The 10,937-nt window shown below is 36.6% G+C and overlaps 1 long non-coding RNA gene across 1 annotated transcript; it reads left to right on the forward strand.

Moving 5' to 3' along the window:
• The first annotated feature begins 414 nt into the window (after window positions 1-414).
• LOC120090230 lies at window positions 415-2,434 on the forward strand. Its single transcript, XR_005485457.1, has 3 exons — window positions 415-1,492; window positions 1,880-2,044; window positions 2,136-2,434. It is a non-coding gene; the product is annotated as an uncharacterized LOC120090230 (long non-coding RNA).
• The last annotated feature ends 8,503 nt before the right edge of the window (window positions 2,435-10,937 follow it).

A 10,937-nucleotide genomic window follows, 5' to 3' on the forward strand; every position in this document is an offset into this window, starting at 1 on the left:
GGTCATGTTACCTATGATCATCCTAGTGAAGTGAAATTTCTGTCATGAACAGCGTTATATAATGAGACTATAACAATTCGTGGTCCGGTCTTATACAAACTCTTTTGTATAGGATGCCCCCGCTCACATGTCTCCACATGAATGTTCAGGATTAAACCATATGTAGTAAGTCACAACACTTTTAACTCTTCTACAAAACGGACCGCATCCGTAGTGTCACCAAGATAAAGTTTCCCTCCTATATCCATATACTATAGACCATTTTGATTATCACTTAAGGCATGATCCACATATATGCTTAAATTACAATCACAACCAGGGATCTTAGTTTATTGGTTTGTAGTAAATCAAATAAAACATCCCATGTTTCATAGACAACAATGAAGAAAATATCATATATTATTATATCACAAGCATTTATTCAATACAATGCGTTCGGTACCGTCACGTCCCATCACCGTAGTTCCGTCGACGTTCATGTTAGATCCAACCAATTTCGTGAATCTCCATCCATATTCGTGTGAGATCCAAGCAGTTTTGTGAAGCTCCATCAACGTTCCTCTTAGATCCAACCGGTTTCGTAAAGCTCCATCAATGTTTGTGTCAGATCTGGCTGGTGTCCTAAAGCTCCATCAATGTTCGTGATAGATCCGTCTGGGTTCGTGGTAGGTCCATCCGGGTTTGTGAAGTTTTGTTACCGTTCATGGTAGATCTGTTGGCGTTTGATAAGTTTTTCTTTGTTGTGGCATATGTATACTGGAACGCCATTGAAGAAGGTTCATTTTTTATTTTCTTTTACCCTCTTGGATTGATTTAGTTTTTGAGTTCGTGACATAAGCTTTTCTTTGTTGTGGCATGTGCATACTGAAAATCAATTTTCTGTTTGTGGGCTTAAAGGCAAAGTTTTCTTATATGGACTTATGGAGATATTATGTCATATTAGTTAGATAATTAGCAGTTGTGCTTACTGTTTTGCAACCTGAAAGAAGGAACTCTTATTATGAGTTCAAGTCAAAGTTTCCTTGAGAAGTTTTGCTCTGTGATATTTTCCTTCTTGATTCTTGATTTTATTGTGCCAATTGCTTATTTAAATGTCAATTCTAATTAGAATTATCTTATAATCATTTCAATTTGTGGTTCTCGGTAGTTAATGAATTCTTTTCTTACTTTAGCCTTTGCTTGAGAAAAAGTACATGACATCCACTCGAATTCACTTAGTTTTTACCATTTTTTAACATTTTTCTTGAATTCTTAAGAACATGAGATCCATTTTAACCTACCACTCTCTTGTGTAGTTATTTTACATATATTAGCATTAATAAAACTTGCTAAAACTTTCAAGGTTGAGTACATATCTGGTATTTTCTCTCACCTATTCTTAAGATTTTATTGTTTTTATTTTTTGAATACTTCGTTCAATGAAACTAACTTTTCTTGTAGCTGACAGAAATGTCAGGATTAATGATGATGATGGTGGTCATTCAAGAGAAGGGTAAATTTTATTTGATCTCAAATCATTGTCCTAAACACTGCTTCTCTTTGATATTGCTATTAGTCTTTCCTCTTAGTTTGATAAGTTTACTTATTTGGATTTATAATTAATTTTTCTTTGAGTTGTTTATAATGTCTACTGAGCATCGTGATTCATGAGTTTCATCCCTTTGTTGAGTTTATTTTTTGTTATGATAAGTTGAGTTGTTTGTATTTTTGTCATAGGTTCTTTTTGTTTATGTATATGCTTTGATAAACGTTAGTTGTTTATGGTTTGTCGATTAATATTGAGTTGTTTTTGTTTTTGATATATGTTCTTTTTGTTTATGTCTATGCTTTGATAAACATTTTTCTTCTTTTGGCTATTGTTTTAATTTTATTTTGTTAGGTTCAAGTTTGATGTGTAATGCTAAATTTTGATTCTTGTGGACATGGAAAGAAGATGGGAAGATTGCATTAGGAATGTTTTGCTGAGTTTTAAGAAGGTTGACAAGTAGAGAATGTGTACTTAACACAAAATAGACTTCATAACAACGTTAGTAACAATTACAAGGTAATATTTATAAGATATTTATCTTAAAATTCTAGTTTGTTCTAAAATATTAGATTAGATTCATTGTTTGAATGCTTTTTTTTATGTTTAGGTTCATTCTAGGTATGAAGAAAATTATCAAAAGGCTAAAGAATCAGAGGCTCGGTTGCTTACTTGAGTTCAAGTTGGATGTGGTGATGTCGACGACTTCATTAGAAAAAAAAGCTAGGTGTGGTAAAACTGACGATGGATATAGCTTGTGGAGGAATGAATAATTATATTAGTTTTGTTGAAGTGAATTAGTTATTGTTATGTTTGTTGAAATTTGTGTATATAAATATCTTATTAATTATTGTTATGTTTATTTTTCTTTGTAAGTTGAATATAGCTTGTGGGGGAATGAATAGTTATATTAGTTTTGTTGAAATATATTTGTTCTTGTTATGTTTGTTGAATTTTTTGTATACAAATATCTTATTACTTTTATTATATCGATATAAATATTTGTTAGTCAACTTTTTTCTATGTCAATTAGTACCCTTATAATGTCGGTTTTCAATTGACATTATAGCATAGTTTTGTATTAGTGATAGCCAGTTTATATATTAAATTGAATATTATTTTTTAATTAATAAAATACTTTTACTGACGCTTACATATGTTACAAAAGATACTTGCAATGACCATTGGTTCTCATTTAGTAACTTGTTGTTAAAACTTAACTTTTAGAGACGAATTTCCAACGTCAATTTGTATAACACAAATAGCGACAAAACATATATTCCTAAAAGTACACTTTTAGTAACATGTTAGTGTCAATAAAAGTCACGTTTCAGCGGCATAGTGAGTATGTCACTAAGACCTTCGACTATGCGGCTACCGCGACATTCAAAGCAACGTGCCTCTACGCGTTGCTAATACTTTTAGCGGCGTTTTTTTTTTTTTTAATTTTAGTAACACGTTTTACTTGTCACTGAAAGCTATTTTTCTTATAATGCATGAACCTAAAAATCAGAAGCTCCAATGATATGAGATTAATTAGTTAAACTCATTCCACTAAAGACCCACAACTGCACTATTCTCATTGCAAATATATTTCTGTGTCCACGGATATAGAATAATAACAAGAAGTTAGTCCTTCATGAGTGTTCATAACACCAGCTAGGTCAAATTACCGTTTTACTCCTGGGTTACCTCTGTATCCCCTTAAGTACCAATGCTTCTCTAATGAACAGGTCTAACCATTAAACAAAAACCCCTTTCGGCAGGGAGAGGGTAGAATCCTTTGTTCAAGTCCCAAAGACATTCAAGACTTAGAGTTGATGTTAGTTTTTTGGATTTAGGGTACAACACAATCAATAACACTTGTTGAAATTGTTGGGGTTAATGCCCTAAATCTCGTAGGGTCCTATAGTTTGTAAACCTTGTACGAACAAACTTATATGTGATTAATAATATGATATTTTATTCATTTTGTCTATGAAATATATGATATTTTAGTTGCATTAACCACAAACTAATAAACTAACATCCATGGTTATCGTTGTAACTTAAACATGTATATGGAGACATATAGATGGATCATGTTTAAGTGATAACCTAAATGGTCTGTAGTATATGGATAAGGATGGATACCTTATCCTGGTGACACTATGAGTATGGCCCGCTTTGTAGGTGTTACAAATGTCGTAAAGTGCTACAAATAATCTGATCTTGATCATTCATATATTAGACATGTGAGCAAGGATATTCTATACAAAGAAGTTTGTATAAGATCGGACCACGAACTGCTTAGTCTCATTATATAATACCGTTCATAAAAGAGAATTTCATTTCAGTAGGAAAGACCATATGTAACATGACCTTAATCCTGAGTAAGTTGTGAACTCCTGCCTATGAGGGCGGTCTTTTAATTTGTATAAGTGAGAGTGGCCAGATCGCCGATTCAATAAGCCTACCATTTTGGGGATTCGTCTGATTGGGGAGCTGGGAACTTAGCTACATAAGATGGAATCATTCCCCGAAACAAGGGTAAGTAGATAAATTACTCCCTTAAGGACTGATTTCGAGTCTTAAATAATGTGGCGCCACACCCTCTCTTGGCTCGAGAGGGGTTTAGTCATTATGGGACTATGATCTATTGTTCATTAGAGGAATCAGTGGTACTTAAGGAGTTAGAGGTAACTATAGGGGCAAAACGGTAATTTGACTCAGCCATACTTACGAGCAATTTGTGAAGGGTCATTGTACTATTGATTAGTTTATATCAATGGACACAAAAATATGTTTGTAGTGGGAAGAGTGCAGCTGTCGGTCTTTAGTAGAGTGCCTAACAGTTAAATGATGGTGGATAATGTAATTAAAGAGTTTAATTAATTATTCTCGTACCGTTGGAGTTTCAAGCTACAGGTCCATAAGGCACCATTGGTAACTCAAAAGGATTTAGTTGAGAATCAGTTTTTGGGTTAATTTGAATTGTTTAAATTAATAAAAGGGAATTTAATTATAATTATATATGATATAATTGACATAATGTATTTGATACATTATAGTTTAAATGGAGGAATAAATATTTGAATGTGATTCAAATATATTTTCTATGAATGAGATTCATAGTTGTTAAATTTAATATAAATATGATTTATATTAAATGCCATGAAATAGAGAAAAAGAATTATAGTTTATATTGTATATGATGCAATATTAAAACTATAGATTATAAATATAATATGATAAGTTGGTTATCATATTTATTTATATTAATAATTATTTGGATAATTAATCTTTTTTTTCTCTTTAACCACCTTAGTGGGAGGTTATGCAGTTTTTTTTTATGGAAAATAGAATAAATAAAATATGATTTTATTATTCCAAAGAGAATTTACATGAATTGTGAGAAGATCTACACGATTTGTTCAGAGCCTATACGATAGAGTTTTAGATCTATACGATTGGAGAAACTTGTTATACGGTAGTGCACTTTCTCAATGTCTTCTTCCTCCAAAACTCACAAACTCCCTCCTTACCAAAATAGTCAAAGCCCACCACTCTTAGGTTCTCGCCCTAAGAATATCGAGGAAACCAAATGCCAGTGTCCTTCCTCTTTCGATTCGTTCTTCTTGTTGTTTGGAGAGTTCGTGATTGTTCGAATTATTAGTGACAATTCGAGGGATTTACGTGAAGAAGAGTTCTTCAAAGGTATAATCATTGAACTTTTTTTTGTTGTTCAAAAGCATGCTGTAATTTTATTAAGATGCATAATCTGTATGTTTTATTGTAAACGTTTGTTCTCAATCGAAATGGAATTTGGACGATTCGCTTCTGCTCTTGGATCCTGTAAATCGAGTTCCTTAAAAAATAACTCTTTATTGATGACCATCATGACAAGGATGAAAAATCAACCTCATCAGCAAGTGACAAAGCGCCACATGGGAGCTGATGTCATTGCCACTGTGGATCTTCTCTCTCTCTAACAAATTTCGGTACAACGGTCTCCTACACCTGCAAAAGGACAGATTTGATTTACAAATTCGCTTTCATTCTTTTGTCTTTTACTATATACATATTTGCATATATATAGAAAACACCACTGTACAAAAAGATACACAGAAAAAGGAAAATCAATATTGAAATAGAAAAGGAAAGGGAAGAAGAATTATCTCCCTCTTTTCGTCATCCAGTGGCCGATCTCTTCTCTGCCTCTATTATCCCTTCACTGTTGTCATAACTTGGTATCAGAGCCTACGGTTGGAATAGCTTACAATGGTGAATACATCAGCTACTTCATCTTCTATCTTCCCTGGAGTTGTCAACGATGGCAACATCACAGTACCACCATTAAATAGCTACTTAATCAGGTGACATCCATTAAAATGGATAGGTAAAATTTCCTACTCTGGCAAAACCTTGCTTGGCATATACTCAGAAGCTACTGATTGGAAGGCTATCTAACTGGGGAAAACCCCTGTCCTAATCGCTTCATCATCAAACAGACCAGTGAACACTCCGGTGAAAGCTCGAGTGCCGATCCAACTACTGCTACGATGTCAGATGCTGAGCTGCAACCGAATCCAGCCTATGATGCTTGGATAACCGTCGATCAGCTCCTCTTAGGATGGCTCTACAACTCAATGAATCAGGAAATTACTACACAAAAAATGGGATACCAAACTGATAAAGAACTATGGGAAGCTGTCCAAGAACTAGTTGGGGTTCAATCAAGGGCTGAGACGGATTATCTCAAAAGGATGTTCCAACAGACCCATAAAGGCGCATTGAAAATGAGTGAGTACTTAACCTTAATGAAACGGTATACTGATGGTCTTGCTTTTGCAGGTTCACCGGTCTCCTCACTTGATCTTATATCACAAGTACTGTCTGGGCTTGATGAGGAAGATAACCCGGTGGTAGTAGAAATACAAAGCAAAGGAATAATTCAATGGTCCGATCTTCAGTCTAATTTACTGTCATATGAGAAAAGGGTTGAGTATCAGCTTGCAATCAAAATTGGGATCTTTGGAATGGCAAATGTTTCTCTCTCGCCCAGCTCACCTTCAGTTAATGTTGTGCAAAACAATCCCAACACTTCAGCAAATGCTTATCGAAACTCATATGGAAACACTCAGCCCTCAAACTTCAGGGGCGGAGGAGGTCGGAACAGGGGACGTGGCCGCTGGAATAGTGCTTCGACAATCAGGCCTACTTGCCAAACCTGCAGAAAATTTGGTCATATCGCTGACATTTGCTACTTCAGGTACAACAAGGAGTTTAACAACGACAGACACATACTCATGCTGAATCTACCTAACTCCCACCAAGTAGAAACCAAGAACAGAACACCTCTGCCTTACTTGCGCACTCTGCTGTTGCCTCCCCTAAAGTAGTTGTTGACCCCAACTGGTATGTCGACAGCGGTGCCTCCGCTCACGTAACTAGCAACCCTACCTTTTTCCACTCCTCCTCCAACTACACAGGTACTGATAAAGTCATCGTTGGTAACGGTACTTCCCTCACTATATCTCGTTATGGACATTCAAATCTTCTTACTGAGACTGGTGTTCTATCCCTACTCAATATACTCTATGTGCCTGATATTGCTAAAAATTTAGTCAGTGTATCCAAACTAGCCAAGGATAATAACATTGTGGTTGAATTTCATGTTGATTTCTGTGTGGTTAAGGACAAGGAATCGGGGGTAGCACTTCTGAAAGGCCGGCTTAAAGATGAACTCTATCAATTGGGCACTGTCAACCAGTCGATAAATAATGCACTCCCTGCCTCAGGTTCATCAGGTGCTAGCTTGACTACTCGGTCCAATCTGTCTCCACATCACTCTACATTCACAACCAGCACGACTATCTCAAAGTTACTTCTCCACAGGCGGCTTGGCCATCCATCCCCTAGAATTTTTTCAAAACTAATTAGTGGATGTAATTTGAAAATCACTGATAATGAGAAGTATTTTTGTGAAGCCTGTCAATTTGGAAAATCTCATAACTTACCCTTCTCTAACTCTTTATCTCATGCAAAAGCATCTTTCGATTTGGTTCACACTGACCTCTGAGGGCCTGCCCCAATGCCATTAACTGATGGTTACAGATATTATGTATTATTTGTAGATGACTTCAGCAGATTCACTTGGTTATATTCCTTAAAACATAAAAACGACACTGCTACTGCCTTCCAAAGTTTTCAGGCTTTTGTTCATACTTAGTTTAACAAACTACTTCGCACCTTACAAATGGATGGAGGGGGTGAGTACAAAGCCATTGCTCACATGTGCAATCAATTGGGAATTTAGATAAGAGTTTCCTGCCCGTATACATTAGCTTAGAATGGTTGTGCTGAGCATAAACACTGTCATATCGTTGAGATGGGCCTGACACTTTTAGCACAAGCCAAGATGCCCCTGCATCTGTGGTGGTATGCCTTTCAAACTACTGTTCTACTTATTAACTTATTTCCTTCTCCTCTTCTTCAGAACATCAGCCCGCTGGAAGCCTTACTTGGCAGTAAATTGGATTTGTCCTCTATCAGGGTTTTTGGCTGTGTGTGTTATCCTTATCTCCGACGTATCAGACTCACAAATTTGCCTTCCATAGCAGAAAATTGTCTACCTTAGTCCCTCATTAATACACAAAAGTTTATCGCTGCCTCACTGATGATGGAAAAATAATCATATCCCATCATGTAATATTTAATGAAGATGAATTCCCCTTCCAAACCGGCTTTGTCAACATTCAACCCTCAATTTCCTCCAATTCAGCTCCACCAATCACCATTTGGTTTCCCCAACCTCCTATTCATCTGCCCTCAAACCACCACTTACCAAAAACCAACCCTTCTTACCAGTCTCAGTCCCTCCAAAACTTACCTGATCCAATGTCGAGTCCATCAACTCCACACTACAGTTCTCACCTACCCCTCTCAGACTCTCCTTCAATATTATCACCTCAGCTCTCACATTCATCTCCTAGTCCCACTATATCCTTACCTTAGATTAACTCCCCACCACCTTCCCCACAACAACACCTACAACCTGCTATCCACCCTTTAATAAGTACTCACCCAATGATCACCAGAGGGAAGGCTGGTGTCTTCAAGCCGAAAGCTTGGGTTGCTGAGCTAAATACTGACCTCACTTAGATTGAACCCAGTTCTGTCTCTCAAGCTCTTCCAATTCTACAATGGAGAGTAGCGATGGTTGAAGAGCTTGATGCCCTGCAGCGTACCAACACTTGAACACTAGTACCACCTACCCCTGATCACACTGTTGTCGGATGCAAATGGTTTTATCGCTTAAAGCGAGATGCTCAAGGATCTATTTAGAGATACAAAGCACGCCTTACCGCCAAGGGTTTTCACCAACACCCTGGCTTTGATTATTTTGATACATTCAACCCTGTTGTTAAGGCGTCCACCATCAGAATTGTCCTCACATTGGCGGTATCCAACCACTGGCCACTTCGCCAAATAGACTTCAATAATGCCTTTCTCAACGGCACGTTGAAGGAAACCATGTACATGTCTCAGCCTCCAAGATTTGAAAGCAAATCTCACCCCCACTATATCTGCAAGCTCAACAGAGCTATCTACAGCCTCAAACAAGCTTCTCGAGCTTGGAATGATGAACTCAAAGCTTTCCTCTATCGATCTGGGTTCACAGTAAGCTCTCTTGACACTTCTCTCTATTACATGTGTACCTCATCCACTATTACCATGCTGCTTGTCTATGTGAATGATCTGATACTTACAAGAAGTGATCCAGCCTACATTGATCATCTTATTTCACAATTCAATAAACAATTCTCCCTTAAAGACCTCGGCAAGCTCAGTTACTTCTTCGGTGTTCAGATAAACTACACATCCTTTGATCTTCATCTACATCAGGCCTAATACATCACTGATCTTTTAACCAAGCTCAACCTTCAAAACATGAAACCCTGCCCAATTCCTGCTGTCCCTGGTACCTGACTGTCACTGAGTATAGGCACACCTCTAAGTGACCTATTTCTCTACCGTAGCACAGTTGGTGCTCTTCAGTACCTCACCAACACTCGACCCGACATAGCCTTCATTGTCAACAAACTTGATGGAACATGAGACATACCAGCGGAATTAGGACCTAATTACACTCTAATTGCTCTTAAATTAAAGGAAATAAGCATGCATCATGAAGGAAAAAACAGTGAATTAAAAGTGTAGAGATGGTACCTTTGAAGCTCCTGAAAGCTGCTTCTCCTCGTTGAATATTGACCCGAACTCTTTTAGACCACCACTAGAGTTGACCTACTATCCTCTGGACTCAGAACCGAGTTGTGAGACCCGGTGGATGAAGAGAACCGAGAGAGAGAAAAGAGATGAAAATAAGGAATGGAATTTTGAGTAGGTTTGGGTATTTCCTTTGTTTTTCACAAAGTTGTAATTTTTCAGCCCAAATATCAAAAAACTAATTTTTAAAATGGCAAAAGTATTTTAACTAAATTGAAAAGCTCAATTTATAGAAAAAATGCATGCAACAATTGCATGAAAAAACTTCACAAAAACCCAACATCTAGAATCCACTCACTTAGTGGGCTTAATGTCTCTACTATAAGCCAACACCTAGCCCTATTTTGTTAGTGGAATTATCCAACAAAAGTTTGGATTTTCCCACTAACTATAGTCAAAGGGCAAAATAGTCATTTGGTCAAAGTCAAACTTTGACCAAAAAGTCAACATTTAGACTTTTTATGATTTTATCCGTGTTGACTAATTTTGACCTCCCGAGCATGAATCCGCATTCATTTTTTCAAAATTCAAATCATATTTGAATATAAGATCGGTCAAAGTTTGACTTTTCAAAGTCAAAAAACAACTCTTTGACTTTTTACAACTTTGACCATTTTCATTATTTCCGAGCTTCCGAATATAAAAATATTCATATTCTTGATATTTAAATCACATTTAAATATTAAAGCTGTATTTCTAAGCTGAAAAATCCGACCACTATATCACATATACTTGTCGGTTTCTCTCTCTCTACCTAATTCGAACAATTCGAATTATTCTATCATACTGTTCTAAGTTTATTCCATATGAGCTAGTAGAGGAACCTAATGGACCTATAGATCATGGGCTCCAACGATCCGAGATTAGCTAGCTAAACTCTTTAGACGGAGCTAATCAACATTCGTTAACTAACGGGTCATTCCACTAAAGTCCTGTAGTTGCACTCCCCTCACTATAGATATATTTGTGTCCATTTGATATAACCATGATTAGTAAGTTAATCCTTCACAGGTTGTTCGTAATCTCGGCTGGGTCATAAAAACCGTTTTACCCCCAAGACTACATCTTGTTCGTTAAGTTCCACTGATCCTCTAATGAACAATTGGTTTAAGGTCCAACCTATAAACCGAATCCCTCTCGGGCC

Source organism: Benincasa hispida, chromosome 11 (assembly GCF_009727055.1).
Source record: "Benincasa hispida cultivar B227 chromosome 11, ASM972705v1, whole genome shotgun sequence".
NCBI classification, from domain to species: domain Eukaryota; kingdom Viridiplantae; phylum Streptophyta; class Magnoliopsida; order Cucurbitales; family Cucurbitaceae; genus Benincasa; species Benincasa hispida.